We start from the raw sequence: 15440 nt of genomic DNA on the forward strand, positions 1-15440 counted from the left end.
TCCTTTGTAATTTTTTAAAGGCATGGCTTTACAGCTTAAAACGGATTGCCTTATTTACTCTTGTATTTGCTAGTAACCAATAAATGATAATTTTATTATTAAAATTGTTGTGTTTTACTTATGGGCTAAGACATAGTCAACTTTTTAAATTCCTTAAGAAAGATTGGAAAAAATTCTATTCCTTATTAGTAAATTTCTATGATATAATGTAATTGTGTTATTTGGGATTATAACAGAAACACAATCACACACACTCACACACACACACACACACACACACACATATATATATATATATATATATATATATATATATATATATATATATATATATATAATATTGTTTTTAGTTTAAATTTAGAGTCTGTTTATTTCTCCTCTCATCTCCTATAGTTTCTGGCTTATGAATATTTTTGTTTTGTCATTGAATTATATATATATATGATAATAACATTATAACTTCCTTATGCATTCTTATTTTTGTAATATATTAATAGTATTTGCTTCTGTAAGGATTTTAATATTTATATTAATATCTGCACATATTATTAACCATGTTTTGTGTATTTACTTCTTATAAAATTAATTGAGATGAAGTGTTAACAATCTTCATTACCTAAACTATGTGATTATGTAAGTGACCAAGAGACAACACATCACTTCTAGTTCAAAAACAAAAATTAGAAAAAAAAAAAAAAAAAGATAAAAATCAAAGGTGAATTGTTGCTTGAATGTGATCTAGTAAATTGCCATCTTGAACACTGGTTTCCTTATTCCTGAAAGAGACATGAAATTACCAACGGACAAAAAAACAAACAAAAATACACAACCTAAAAACAGAATTTTTTTTTTATTCTGTGGACTTAAACCTAGAAAATAAGGGGCTTCCCTGGTGGCTCAGATAATAAATAACTCACCTGTAATGTAGGAGATCCAGGTTCAGTCCCTAGGTCAGGAAGATCCCCTGGAAGGGAAATCGGCTACTCACTCCAATACTCTTGCCTGGAGAATCCCATGGACAGAGGAGCCTGGTTGGCTACAGTCCATGGGGTCAAAAAAGAGTCAGACATGATTGAGCGGCCATGCACACACAAACCTGGAAGACAAAGTCTCAGTTAATTCAGAGAAATTGCTCTGAAAAGGGAAGGGAGGAATCAGAATGTATATGCATTTTGCAACAAAAAACCAGGTCGTCAGACCATCAGAAGATTATTGGAAATGAAAGAAAACCAGAAAGCTCATGTTAACGAATTTAGGGCTTTTCTGCACGTGGGAAGAGGAAATAGTCTGGGCTCCTTGAAATCATTCCTTTGAGCTGCACCTTAACTTAGGGCCAGTACCTTGTTCTTTTCTATCCTGTGTTCCCTCAGGGTGCAGCTCTGTTTCAATCCAGAGTTCCTCAGGGCTCACCAGCCTGAGCGGGAGGTGGGGGTGCAGGAGCCGTGCTGATGGCTTGGTGGCGTCAGCATCCTCTGTCGGCCGACATGACAGATCACATTTTTCCTTCACGGAATAAAATGTTTTCAAAATTATATTTAAACCACGAACATCTTACTTTCTATCAGTTTATGCTACTTTCTCTAAAGCAATCAATACACATTATTTGTGCCTTAATTTAAATTACCCCTGGAAAAGGAAAATGGCAACCTACTCCAGTATTCTTCCCTGGAGAATCCCATGGACGGACGAGCTTGGTGGGCTACAGTCCACGGGTCGCAAAGAGTCGGACACGACTGAGCGACTTCACTTTACTTTAAATTACAGTGTCACTCTGCCATCTAGTGGATATGCTATTTTCATCACTTACTGCTGCGGCTAAGTCGCTTCAGTGGTGTCTGACTCTGTGCGACCCCATAGACAGCAGCCCACCAGGCTCTCCCGTCCCTGGGAGTCTCCAGGCAAGAACACAGGAGTGGGCTGCCATTTCCTTCTCCAATACATGAAAGTGAAAAGTGAAAGTGAAGTCGCTCAATCGTGTCAGATTCTTAGCGACTCCGCGAACTGCAGCCTGCCAGGTTCCTCCGTCCATGGGATTTTCCAGGCAAGAGTATTGGAGTGGGGTGCCATTGCATCACTTGTTAGGGAAAGACAAATTCATACTCTTTGCTACTAATTTGCAGAGGGATTTTATGCTACTTGTGGCTCAGAAGGTAAAGAATCCATCTAGAATGTTAGAGATTCTGGGTTTGATTTCTGGATCAGGAAGATACCCTGGAGAAGGGAAAGGCAACCCACTCCAATATTCTTGCCACAGAATTCCAGCGGGCTACAGTCCACAGGGTTGCAAAGAGTCAACTATGACTGATCAATTAGCACTTTATACTCTTAGATCCTATGAAAAAATTCTGCCAATTACTATGTAATTTTGCTGAGAATGAGACCACAAACTGGGAATGTTAGGGGAAAATAAAAACAACATTTCCTTCCCATTATGTCAAACTAGTATTTAAACTGTATATAAGCTTAAGGGGGGAAAATAAGCTCTTGCGTAATAAGAAATAATACTGGACTGAGACTGTCAGATTTATTTTAATTCTTTAATCTTTTCTGAAATGTGTGCCAGACTGGAAGCCCAGACCAGATCAAAGAAAGGTAAATAAAACTGCCTGTGAGCACACTGAGTAACCCTAGATACCAGGGTGCCCGTAATGGCCTGCATTTTATACTTTCCATTCTCAGAAGTATCTACACATAAATACATGTGAGAAAAAAATTGCAAGTGTTAGTTGCTCTGTTGTGTCTGACTCTTCATGATCCCATGGACTATAGCCCACCAGGCTTCTCCATTCATGTAATTCTCCAGGCAAGAATACTGGAGTGAGTAGCCATTCCCTTCTCCAGGGGATCTTCCCAATCTAAGGATAGAAGCCAGGTCTCCTGCATCGCAGGTCAAATGTTCACCATCTGAGCCACGGGGATTTATCTAAAATTACGTATTTACATGTCATACTAAATTTAGGAGGCTATTTTGAAATGAATTTCTTACTTTTATAAAGTATGATTTACCTTACATACACTTTTAGGAATGATCTCCTCAGTTATGTGCTGTGCTCAGTCACTCAGTTGTGCCTGACTCTTTGCGACCCCATGGACTAGAGCCCACCAAGCTCCTCTGTCCATGGGAATTCTCCAGGCAAAAATACTGTAGTGAGTTGCCATTCCCTCCTCCAGGGGATCTTCCCAACCAAGGGATCGAACCTGGGTCTTCTGCATTGCAGGAGGATTCTTAACCATCTGAGTCACCAGGGAAGCCCCTCCTCAGTTATAGACAAAGATTAATAAATTTTGTATTGAACTCAATCCTTATGTGTTAAGGTGGTTAGAATATACTACTTATAGTAATATATTTTTTATCAGATGGAATAGTTAAATCAACCTATTACAGATGTGTAAATTATGGATTTTGAGAATTATGCAGATAATTTTAAAACAGTATTTTGAGAATACCAAGGAAAAAGTGATCTTAGTGAAAGCTCTAAGCCAATGTGAGGACCAGTCACAGAATATGGGAAATGCAGAGACATTGTGGAGTTTAATATCTTGTCTGCATTCTTCCTGAAGAGTCTCCCCCTTCCTTTTGTTTACATTAAAGTGTGTGTCTCTAGAGCCCTTTCTTATATACTTTTAGTGAAACTGGGAAACCCAGAGACTCCGAGTCATTCACACTAATCTGCTCATTGACACTGGAGAAAAGAAAGAAAATTCTTTTATTGTTGTTGTTCTGAAATTAGTTTCCTTTGGCTTCTAAAAGTTAATTCATTTAAAATCAAATTTCTCTCCTCAGGATGCAGAAAAAAGGTCAGTGTTTCTTTCATATTGTAGCCTTGAAATATTTGAAGACAGTGTTAAGAATCTCCTTTTGTTTTCCTTCTGTGTTCCAGATGTCTTCAGGCCTTTGATTGGTTTATCAGATGCTCTAGCTCCCATACACCTCACTGTTTATTACTTCATAGTGCTGCTGCTGCTGCTGCGCTTCAGTTGTATCTGACTCTGTGCGACCCCATAGACAGCAGCCCACCAGGCTCCGCCGTCCCTGGGATTCTCCAGGCAAGAACACTGGAGTGGGTTACCATTTCCTTCTCCAATACATGAAAGTGAAAAGTGAAAGTGAAGTTGCTCAGTCTTGTCCGACTCTTAGCGACCCCTCGAACTGCAGCCTACCAGGCTCCTTCATCCACGGGATTTTCCAGGCAAGAGTACTGGAGTGGGGTGCCATTGCCTTCTCCCACTTCATACTGCAGGTGCCTACATAATTATTGCTAGTTTCCAGGAATCATTTACTAGTCAGTAGTGAGATGCTGTCAAGAACATGATGTTTGTTTCTGAATCAAAATGAAAATGGGAGTTACTTCTTTCTGTTTACATCAACTACGAATGCAACCACATTGACTCCCATGGTTATAATATTAAAACTAAGTCAATTTCATTCCCATTGTCAACACCATTTTACAACCACAATCTCTTCATTACTATATACTTGTCCTGTGGGCATGGAACTCTATTTCAACTCTATTCAGCAATCAGTACTAATCTTAATTGCATTCTTTACACAATTTAGATTCTCTGGTCTTCTGATCGTCTCTCATACTTTTTGTTGTTGTTCAATCTCGCAGTCACATAAGACTTTTTGCAACCCCGTATCCTGCAGCATGCCAGGCTTCCCTGTCCCTCACCATCTCCCAAAGTTTGTCCTGTGTAAACTCTACTTCTAATTGAAAAAATTTTGAACATTCAACTCCTACCTTGGTTCATACTCTCTTCTCTGCTTAAAATGTCTTTTTTTTTTTTTTTTTTTTCCTTATCCCTTCAATCTATCCTAACACTATAGTTTGACTCAAAGTTCAAAGTCCTATTGTTATTTTATTGATTAGCAAATATCTTGGTCATTTTTCAAGTATCTCAACATGTGAAGAACACTCTTAATATGCTTGACAAAAGCTTAATGAAAACTAAATAAGCAGAAAAAAATATCATGCACAGTGGTAATGCAAAAAAGTGTAGTATTTTTTTAAAGCACATTATTATTTCTCTCGCTACATTACAATTATACCATAATAATTCCATTGTTGAACTTCCCAGGTGGCGCTAGCGGTAATCCGAGAGAGACATGTTTGATCCCTGGGCTGGGACGATACCCTGGAGGGGAGAACTGCAACCCACTCCAGAATTCTGCCTGGAGAATCCCATGGACAGAGGAGCCTGGCGGGCTTCAGTCCATACCCTCTCACAGAAGCAGACACCCCTAAAGTGACTTAACACACATGCACCCAGTCACATTATCATAAGCCATAATTGAGAACAAGCTTAAGTCTCTGCATTGCCACTCAGAGGACATCTGCCTGATCTGAAATTAAGAGACAAGGAAAGACACTACACAATGACCAACGATCAGTCCATGAAGACATAACAATTGTAAATATATATGCACCCAACACAGGAACACTTCAATATATAAGACAAGTGCTAACATCTATAAAAGAGGAAATTGGCAGTAACACAACAATAGTGGGGAACTTTAACACTCAAATTATACCAATGGATGGATCACTCAGGAAGAAAATTAATAAGTAAACCAATTCTTAAATGACACAATAGACCAGATAGATTTGCTATTTATAGGACATTCCATCTGAAAGAAGCAGAATACAATTTCATATCAAGTAAACATGGGACATTTTCCACAATAGATCATATGGATCACAAACCAAGACTTGGTAAATTTTTAAAAACTGAAATAGTAACAAACATCTGTTTCCAACGACAATATGAGAAATCCATTAAAAAATAAAGCTGTAAAAATCACAAACATATGAAGGCTCAATAATATGTTACTAAACAACCAATGTCACTGAAGAAAACAAAGAGGAAATCAAAAAATACCTAGAGACAAATGACAACAAAAACATGACAATCCAAAACCTAAGGTGCTCAGCAAAAACAGTTCTAAGAAGGAATCTTATTGCAATACAATCTTACCTCAGGAAACAAGAAAAATCACAAATAAACAACCCTACATTACACCTAAAGCAGTTCAATTCAGTCACTTAGTCGTGTCCAACTCTGCAACCCCATGAACCACAGCACACCAGGCCTCCCTGTCCATCACCAACTCTTGGAGTCCACCCAAACCCATGTCCATCGAATCGGTGATGCCATCCAGCCATCTCATCCTCTGTCGTCCCCTTCTTCTCCTGCCCCCAATCCCTCCCAGCATCAGGGTCTTTTCAAATGAGGCAGCTCTTCTCATCAGGTGGTCAAAGTATTGGAGTTTCAGCTTCAACATCAGTCCTTCCAGTGAACACCCAGGACTGATCTCCTTTAGGATGGACTGGTTGGATCTCCTTGCAGTCCAAGGGACTCTCAACAGTCTTCTCCAGCACCACAGTTCTAAAGCATCAATTCTTCAGTCCTCAGCTTTCTTCACAGTCCAACTCTGACATCCATACATGACCACTGGAAAAACCATAGCCTTGACTAGATGGACCTTTGTTGGCAAAGTAATGTCTCTGCTTTTGAATATGCTATCTAGGTTGGTCATAACTTTCCTTCCAAGGAGTAAGCGTCTTTTAATTGCATGGTTGCAATCACCATCTGCAGTGATTTTGGAGCCCAGAAAAATAAAGCCAGCCACTGTGCCCACTGTTTCCCCATCTGTTTGCCATGAAGTCATGGGATCAGATACCATGATCTTAGTTTTCTGAATGTTGAGCTTTAAGCCAACTTTTTCACTCTCTTCTTTAGAGAAAGAATAAACAAAACTTGAAGTAAAAAAAAAGGTACCAAAACATAAAGATCAGAGCATAAATAAATGAAAATATAAAGAAAATAATATTAGTGTATAGGAATGCAAGGGATTTCTGTGTGTTGATTTTATATCCTGCAACTTTACTATATTCATTGATGAGCTCTAGTAATTTTCTGGTGGAGTCTTTAGGGTTTTCCATGTAGAGGATCATGTCATCTGCAAACAGTGAGAGTTTTACTTCTTCTTTTCCAATTTGGATTCCTTTTATTTCTTTTTCTGCTCTGATTGCTGTAGCCAAAACTTCCAGAACTATGTTGAATAGTAGCGGTGAAAGTGGACACCCTTGTCTTGTTCCTGACTTTAGGGGAAATGCTTTCAATTTTTCACCATTAAGGATAATGTTTGCTGTGGGTTTGTCATATATAGCTTTTATTATGTTGAGGTATGTTCCTTCTATTCCTGCTTTCTGGAGAGTTTTTATCATAAATGGATGTTGAATTTTGTCAAAGGCCTTCTCTGCATCTATTGAGATAATCATATGGTTTTTATTTTTCAATTTGTTAATGTGGTGAATTACATTGATTGATTTGCGGAAACCAGAATTGAAAGAGACACATGTACCCCAATGTTCATCGCAGCACTGTTTATAATAGCCAGGACATGGAAACAACCTAGATGTCCATCAGCAGATGAATGGATAAGAAAGCTGTGGTACATGTACACAATGGAGTATTACTCAGCCGTTAAAAAGAATTCATTTGAATCAGTTCTGATGAGATGGATGAAACTGGAGCCAATTATACAGAGTGAAGTAAGCCAGAAAGAAAAACACCAATACAGTATACTAACACATATATATTGAATTTAGAAAGATGGCAATGACGACCCTGTATGCAAGACAGGAAAAAAGACACAGCGGTGTATAACGGACTTTTGGACTCAGAGGGAGAGGGAGAGGGTGGGCTGATTTTGGAGAATGGCATTCTATCATGTATACTATCATGTAAGAATTGAATCGCCAGTCTATGTCTGACGCAGGATACAGCATGCTTGGGGCTGGTGCATGGGGATGACCCACAGAGATGTTATGGGGAGGGAGGTGGGAGGGGGGTTCATGTTTGGGAACACATGTAAGAATTAAAGATTTTAAAATTAAATTAAAAAAAAATAAAGAAAACAATAACAAAGATCAGTGAAACTAAAAGCTGGTTCTCTGAGAATATGCAGTTGATAAAGCTTCAGTCAGAGTCATCAAGAGAAGCAAAGAGAAGACTCAAGTCAATAAAATTAGAAAGGAAAGATGAGAAGCAACTGCTGACATTACAGATATTTTCCATCAGTCATCAATGATGTGTAAGAGGGATGTGCTATGGAAAGAAGCAGGAAAGTTAACGATGAGGACTGAAGTAGACAGCCTAGAATACATCAGTCTTTTGATACGCTGTTCACTATTTTTGTGAAATTTCAAGAATTTTCAAGGAATTGAAGAGTATCTCCATGCCATTACCACAATTTGGATTTGAATTGTGAATTTCCTAAAAAACACTCAGTTCTTCTTTAAGTTATTCAATTCTAAACAAGGAAGCATATTTTAATCAAACGTTTTCTGCTGCAATACTATTTTTGACTTCCATTTAATGGGCTTATTTATTTTTCTTTTTTTTTCATATCATATTTATTAATTCCAATAAAATTGACCAATATGCAGTTCAAATCAGTCTTTAGATGCTGTAATATACATCTGACATTTGAATGGAGACAAATTAACTAGATTACATGTTTATTTACTGAACAATATCTGCCAATCCACTGATGCCCTGTTTGACTTAGACTTTAATTTTCAAACAATATTTTCAGTTAAGTTTCCTTTTATGAGCAACAGTTCCAAAAGAGTTTTGTGAATTGATAAAATATGGTAGAAATAGAAACCTATGCATCTTTTATATAAAATAATAATTTTATGTTTGTAGCTTTTTCCACAATGAAAAGTTTTCCTAACATGCCATAATGTCTCACAAATGCCCTTAAGTTTTTTATCTCATGATGATTTTGTGGCTCATTTATTACTAAACAGCTTAGTTCATTAATGTCTACTACTAGTATTAGCTTAAATTCATTAGTATAGAATCTATAAGATGTACTATAAAATATAAAAAGCCTGAGTCCTGAAAGATCACTCAGTAAATCTTTGACTTACTTTACGACAAAACCTTTAAGACATTGCATAATGTTTTAGTGAGACTGAAATAATGTTTGAATGAAAAATGAACAAAAATTAGCATAAGTAGAAAAGTCAAAACGTTTTTCAAAAATTGTAAGTGCCATGTATAAACCCTGCCCACATACTAAGCATCATATCTGAGGAAACCTGCAATATTTCTTAGCAGTGAAGCTGTGCTTAGTCACTCAGTCATGTCTGACTCCTTGTGACCCCATGGATTGTGGCCCACAAGGCTCTTCTATCTATAGGGATTCTCCAGGCAAGAATATTGGAGTGGGTTACCATTTCCTCTTCCAGTCTTAACAATGGAGTTTAATACAAATAATTATTCACTTAGGAACTTGAGAAAATTGTTTCTCATGTGTCATGCCATATAATTTTAATTACACAATTACTATATGTGTGTGGTTGTGTGTACATGTGCATAATACAAATATTTAGCTTTCAATTTTACTAAGGCCTCTTTTACATCCTTGTTCCATAGGCTAAATATCAGAGGATTTAGCAAGGGAATCACAAGGGTGTAAAACAAAAAGTTCATTTTGTCTTCATCTAGAAAGTAGGATGAACTTGGCCTGAAATACATAAAGAGTATAGCTCCCTGGAAAATTGACACTGCAGTTAAGTGGAAGGTGCAGCTGGTAAAAGCTTTGACTCTCCCCTGAGCAGAGTGGATCTTCATGACTGGAAAGATGATATGAAAATAAGAGCAAGGACTCCTGAAATAGTACTCAGTTCAATAGAACCCAAAGCAGCGAATATCACTAACTCATTGACCTCTGTATCTTAGCAGAACAGGAAAAACAAACAAACAAACAAACAAACAAGCAGAGGTAAATCACAGAAAAAATGGTTAATTACATTTGACTCACAGAAACATAAATTGAATGTTAATGCTGTGTGTATCAGAGCGTCTGCCATCCCCACCAGGTAAACCCTAGACACGAGCAGCGAGCACACCCTGCTGGACATGCTGACCACATAAAGCAAGGGGATGCTGATGGCCTTGTACTGGTCATAGGCCATCACTGCCAGCAGGGGACACTCAGAATTGGCAAAGATAGAAAAGATCAAGAATTACAGAGCACAGCCATGGAAAGAGATTGACTTGTTCTTGGCAAGCAGGGAGAAATATCAATAACCTCAGATATGCAGATGACACCACCCTTATGGCAGAAAGTGAAGAAGAACTAAATAGCCTCTTGAGGAAAGTGAAAGAAGAGAGTGAAAAGGTTGGCTTAAAGCTCAACATTGAGAAAACTAAGATCATGACATCCAGTCCCATCACTTCATGGCAAATAGATAGGGAAACAGTGGTAACAGTGGCTGACTTTATTTTTGGGGCTTCCGAAATCAGTGCAGATGGTGACTACAGCCAAGAAATTAAAAGACGCTTGCTCCTTGGAAGAAAAACTATGACCAACCTAGACAGCATATTAAAAAACAGAGACATTACTTTGCCAACAAAGGTCCATCTAGTCAAGGCTATGGTTTTTCCAGTAGTCATGTATGGATGTGAGATTTGGATTATAAAGAAAGATGACCATCAAAGAATTGATGTTTTTAACTGCGGTGTTGGAGAAGAGTCTTGAGAGTCCCTTGGAGACTCCCCAAGGAGATCCAACCAGTCTGTTCTAAAGGAGATCAGTCCTGAGTGTTCATGGAAGGACTGATGCTGAGGCTGAAACTCCAATACTTTGTCCATCTCATGTGAAGAACTTACTCATTGGAAAAGACTCTGATGCTGTGAAAGATTGAAGGCCAGAGGAGAAGGGGATGAAAGAGGATGAAATGGTTTGATGGTACCACTGACTCGATGGTCATGCCTTTGGGAGTTGATGATGGACAGGGAGGCCTGGTGTGCTGCAGTCCATGGGGTCTCAAAGAGTTAGGCATGACTGAGTGACTGAACTGAATTGAACTGGAAAATAGGTCCAGCAGCATCTTTGGGCCAATGGCTGTGGAATAGCAGAGGTCAGAGAAGGAGAGGTGACTGAGGAAAAAGCACAAGGGTATATGCAGCTAGGGATCCATCCTAATTAATATAATCATTCCAAGATTTATCAGAATGTTAATGAGATAAACAACAAAAACATGATAAACAGGGCCACTTTATACCCAGACTTATCAGTAATTCCCCTAAATATCAATTCAGTTAAGGATGAGGAATTTTCTCTTTCCATTCTTTGGTGTTCTTGTCTAAAGTTTTGAAGTAACATAAGACAAAATTCTCACAACTAGAGTGGAGCCATGAAAACTAGTGAGGAGACCCAAATGCCACAAATAGAACATCCTCACCACAGAGAACTCCCAGAGGAGGCAAGACAGCAACTAGAAAGGAGCCACAAGTCCCCTTCTGAACTTGAGAGGAGGTTTATGCCATAACTCAAGAGAACCCCATGGCCACAAAGAGAGAGGAGCCCACCTGACAATACTGGAGAGTGACCCACCACCAACAACTGGAGAGGAGACGCTGGACATTGCACCTCAAGAGGGTCCCCTCCACCCCCAAATAGAGACGTACCACCTGTGCCAGTAGAGTAGACCCCCCCACCACCATCAGAGAAGAGTAAACTCTGCGCAAGTACAGAACAGCCCTTTGAATGTCACCACTTGAGAGGAGCATTCCCATACAACACAATTACACAGAAGCCTCCTTCCTCAACTAGAGAGGAGGCTCCCATGCCACAACTAAAGAGGAGGGGCTGTGCCAAAATTAGAGAGCAGGCTCACAAATATCACAGCTGGAAAGAGTGCCTGTGCACATTGCTACCAGAAAGGAAAGCCCCTCCACAATTTGAGAGGAACACTCCACTGCAACTCTAGAGGTGCCAGTCACACATCATAACTAGAGAAGAATCCCCTAAAAAACTCGAGATGATACTGAACACCAAACTATAGAGGGGCTCATCCAACACAAGTAAGAGTTGACCCCCTACACCAACTAGAGAGGAGCACTATGCCACAGGTTGTTTAGCCATCCACACATCACAACTAGACAGAAGCCACCCTAAACATTGCTACTAGAGAGGAGTCACACCATCACACTACCACAACTAAAAGGAGCCCCGACTACCACAACTAGAGAAGAGTCTACAGACAACAACTAAAGAGTCTACAGACAACAGCTAGAGAACAGCCATCCCACCGCAAATAAAGAGTGGACTCTCACTGCAACTAGAGTGGAGCTTTATGCCACAACTAGAGAGTAGCCTCCAGCACATTGCAACTAGAGAGGGGCCAGCCTGCACATCACTACTAGAGAGGGTCTTCCCCACTGTAGCTTGAGAAGAGGCTCCACCATAAGTCTAAGGAACGCCGAGTCAGCTGCTACTACTCAAGAGGCAATTTGACAGGAGACCTAGGCTGTAACAACAAAAGGTACCTCTGGCCAATGTGACGGAGGGACTCCCTTGTCAAAACTGAAGCAAATTCCCCCAGATTAACTAGAGTGGTGTCCCCCAGGATATCACACCTAGACCTTCTGCCTGCAATGCAGATGAGCTCCATGAAGTAAGTCGAGTGGAGTCCCTCACACCTAGAGCAGCAATCCCATTAATATTAGTGAGGAACCCCTAGTACCAAAAGTAGAGAGGACCTCCCCCATGGAGATGACCACACCCCAGTCAGAGAGGACACAGCCCTGAAACTGGAGAGGAGCCCACCACCACAACTCAAGAGGAGCCTTCTGGACATGACACATAGATAGGAGCCCCTCTGCTGCTAAAAGAGACAAACCTCACACCAGAAGTAGAAAAGAGGTTGGACACTGCAACTAGAGAGAATCGAAACCATCACAACTACAGAGTTGACCCTGACCAGAATAATAGAGAAGTATGATGTCAAAACTAGCGAGTAGCCATCCAACATTGCAGCAAGACAGAAGCTACCCTGCACATCCCTGCTAGAGACAAGTTGTGCCAAGAGAACTAGAGAGGAGGCCCCAATGCAATTCCAGAGGAAGTAACCCCCAAGTTGAGAGAAACCCCGAGTTCACTGCCATGGCTACGGTGGAACCATAGTTCCCGCACTGCAACTTAAGAAGAACACTGATTTCTCATTACAACTTTAGAGTACCTCTGAGTCCTTGCTGAGACTCAAGTGGAACCCCAAGTTTCGCCCTGCAGTTCAAGAGGAGGCCCAACTTCCCAGCTGTAGCTTGAGAGGAAACCTGAGATCCCCGACACAACTCAAGAGGAACCCCGAGTTACCTGCCTCAACTTGCAAGGAGGCCTGACTCCTCTGTTGCAACTTGAGACAACCCTAAGTTTCCCACCACAGTTCAAGAAGTACCCTGATTTCACCACCTCAACACGACATGAGGCTCAATTCACCTGCAGTGACATAAGGGAAACCCCAATTTTCCATCACAACACAAGTAGAGATATTAGCCCATTGATGCAACTCCAGAGGATTCCCAAGAAGAGCTTGCTGCTGCTGCTAAATCCCTTCAGTAGTGTCTGACTCGGTGTGAACACATAGACGGCAGCCCACCAGGCTCTCCCATCCCTGGGATTCTCCAGGCAAGAACACTGGAGTGGGTTGCCATTTCCTTCTCCAATGCATGAAAGTGAAAAGTGAAAGTGAAAGCTCTCAGTCGTGTCCAACTCTTGGCGACCCCAGGGACTGTAACCCGCCTGGCTCCTCCATTCATGGGATTTTCCAAGCAAGAGTATTGGAGTGGGGTGCCATTGCTTTCTCCACAAGAGAAGCTTACCCCACCACAATTTGAGAGGAGCATTCTACCACCACAAGAGAGGAAGTCTCAGACCACAACTAAGCAGGAGGCACACCCTGCCACAAAAAGATAGGAGTTTCCTGCACATCACAACTAGAAAAAGTGCCCCTTCTCATTACAACCATAGAAGAGTCACCCAACTCCCAATTTGAGAAGAGCACTCTACCACATCTAGAGAGCAGCCCAATTACCACAATTAAAGAGGAGTTCCTCTGCCACAACTAGAGAGGTGGCTGCAAACGACAACTAAAGACGAGCTGACCCACAGCAAATAAACAGTGCACCCCCACTGCAATTAGAGTGGACCCATGCTGCATCTAGAGTGTAGCCTCCCACACATTGCACTTAGACAGGGACCAGCCTGCACATTGCTACTAGAGAGGATCTGTCCCACTGCAGCTCCAGAGGAGTCTCCACCACAATTCTAAAGGAACCCCGAGTCACATGCTGCAACTCAAGAGGCACTCCAGGTTCCCCGCTGAAATTTCACAGGATCCCTAGGCTGTAACAAGAAAAGGGGCCACTGGATCAAATGACAGAGTGGCTCCCAGGCCAAAACTGAAGCAGATTCCCCAGGCACAACTAAAGTGGTGTCCCCCAGGATATCACACTGAGAGGGAAGACCTTCTGCCTCCAATGGAGATGAGCTCCCTAAAGGAAGTCTAGTTGAGGCCCTCACAGCTAGAGAACAGCAATCCCACAAATATTAGTGAGGAACCTATAGAGCGAAAAGTAGACAGGACCTCCCCTGTGGAGACATGCACACCCCAACCGGAGAGGACACAGCCTCGCCCCTCAGGATGAGCCCTCCACCACAACTTGAGAGGAGGCCACTGGACATCACACGGAGGGAAGAACCCCTGTTCTGCCAATATAGACGAACCTAACACCACAAGGAGAGAAGAGCTTGAATACAACCATTAGAGAAAATTGAAACCCCCGCAACTACAGAGTTGACCTAGACCACAAAGAGAGAGTAGTCCCTTGCCAGAATCAGTGAGCAGCCACCCATCATTGCAACAAGATAGGAGCCATCCTGCACACTCCTGCTAGAGACGAGTTGCCCTAAAGGAAGGGAATTTGATACGAGGTCCCATCACGAGTCAAGAGGAACTCTGAGTACTAATGAAGCTTGAGAAGAACTCTAAGTTTCCCACCATGACTACAGTGGATCTGCATCCCACACTGGAACTCCAGAGGAACACTGATTCCCTGCTATAATTGGAGAGGAGCTCTGAGTCCCCTGGGACAACTCTAGAGGAAACCCCAAGTTTCCAGCAACAACTAGAGAGGAACTCTGAGTTTCTGCTGCAACTCAAGAGGAGGTCCGACTCCCCTGCTGCAACTTGAGTGGAAACACAAGTTCCCCACCTCAACTCTAGAGGAGTCGTGACTCCCCTGTTGCCACTTGAGAGGAATCCAGAGATCCCCATCGCAACTCGAGAGGAACCCTGACTTTCCCACCACAAGTCGAAACAACACTGAGTTCCCCTCAACTCAAGATAAGGTCTGATTCCTCTGCAGCATCTCAAATGGAACATGTGACTCTAGGTGCAGGGTCTGGGGTGTGGTGTAGGTGTGACCCTAGGTACAGGGTCTGGAGAAAAGCATCACCCTAGAAACTATGGAAATATGACCCCAGGTGCAGGGTTGGGAGGGGATCACGCTGGAAAATGGTGGTTATGTGAACCCATGTGCAAGGTCTGGGAGGGAGTCAACATGGAGATTATTGACTT

General features: G+C 41.4%; 1 pseudogene; it reads right to left on the minus strand.

Moving 5' to 3' along the window:
• Positions 1-1302: 1302 nt before the first annotated feature.
• Positions 1303-11149, minus strand: LOC138082231 (olfactory receptor 5W2-like; annotated as a pseudogene).
• Between the last annotated feature and the right edge of the window lie 4291 nt (positions 11150-15440).

This window comes from Capricornis sumatraensis, chromosome 7, assembly GCF_032405125.1.
Source record: "Capricornis sumatraensis isolate serow.1 chromosome 7, serow.2, whole genome shotgun sequence".
Taxonomy (NCBI): Eukaryota; Metazoa; Chordata; class Mammalia; order Artiodactyla; family Bovidae; genus Capricornis; species Capricornis sumatraensis.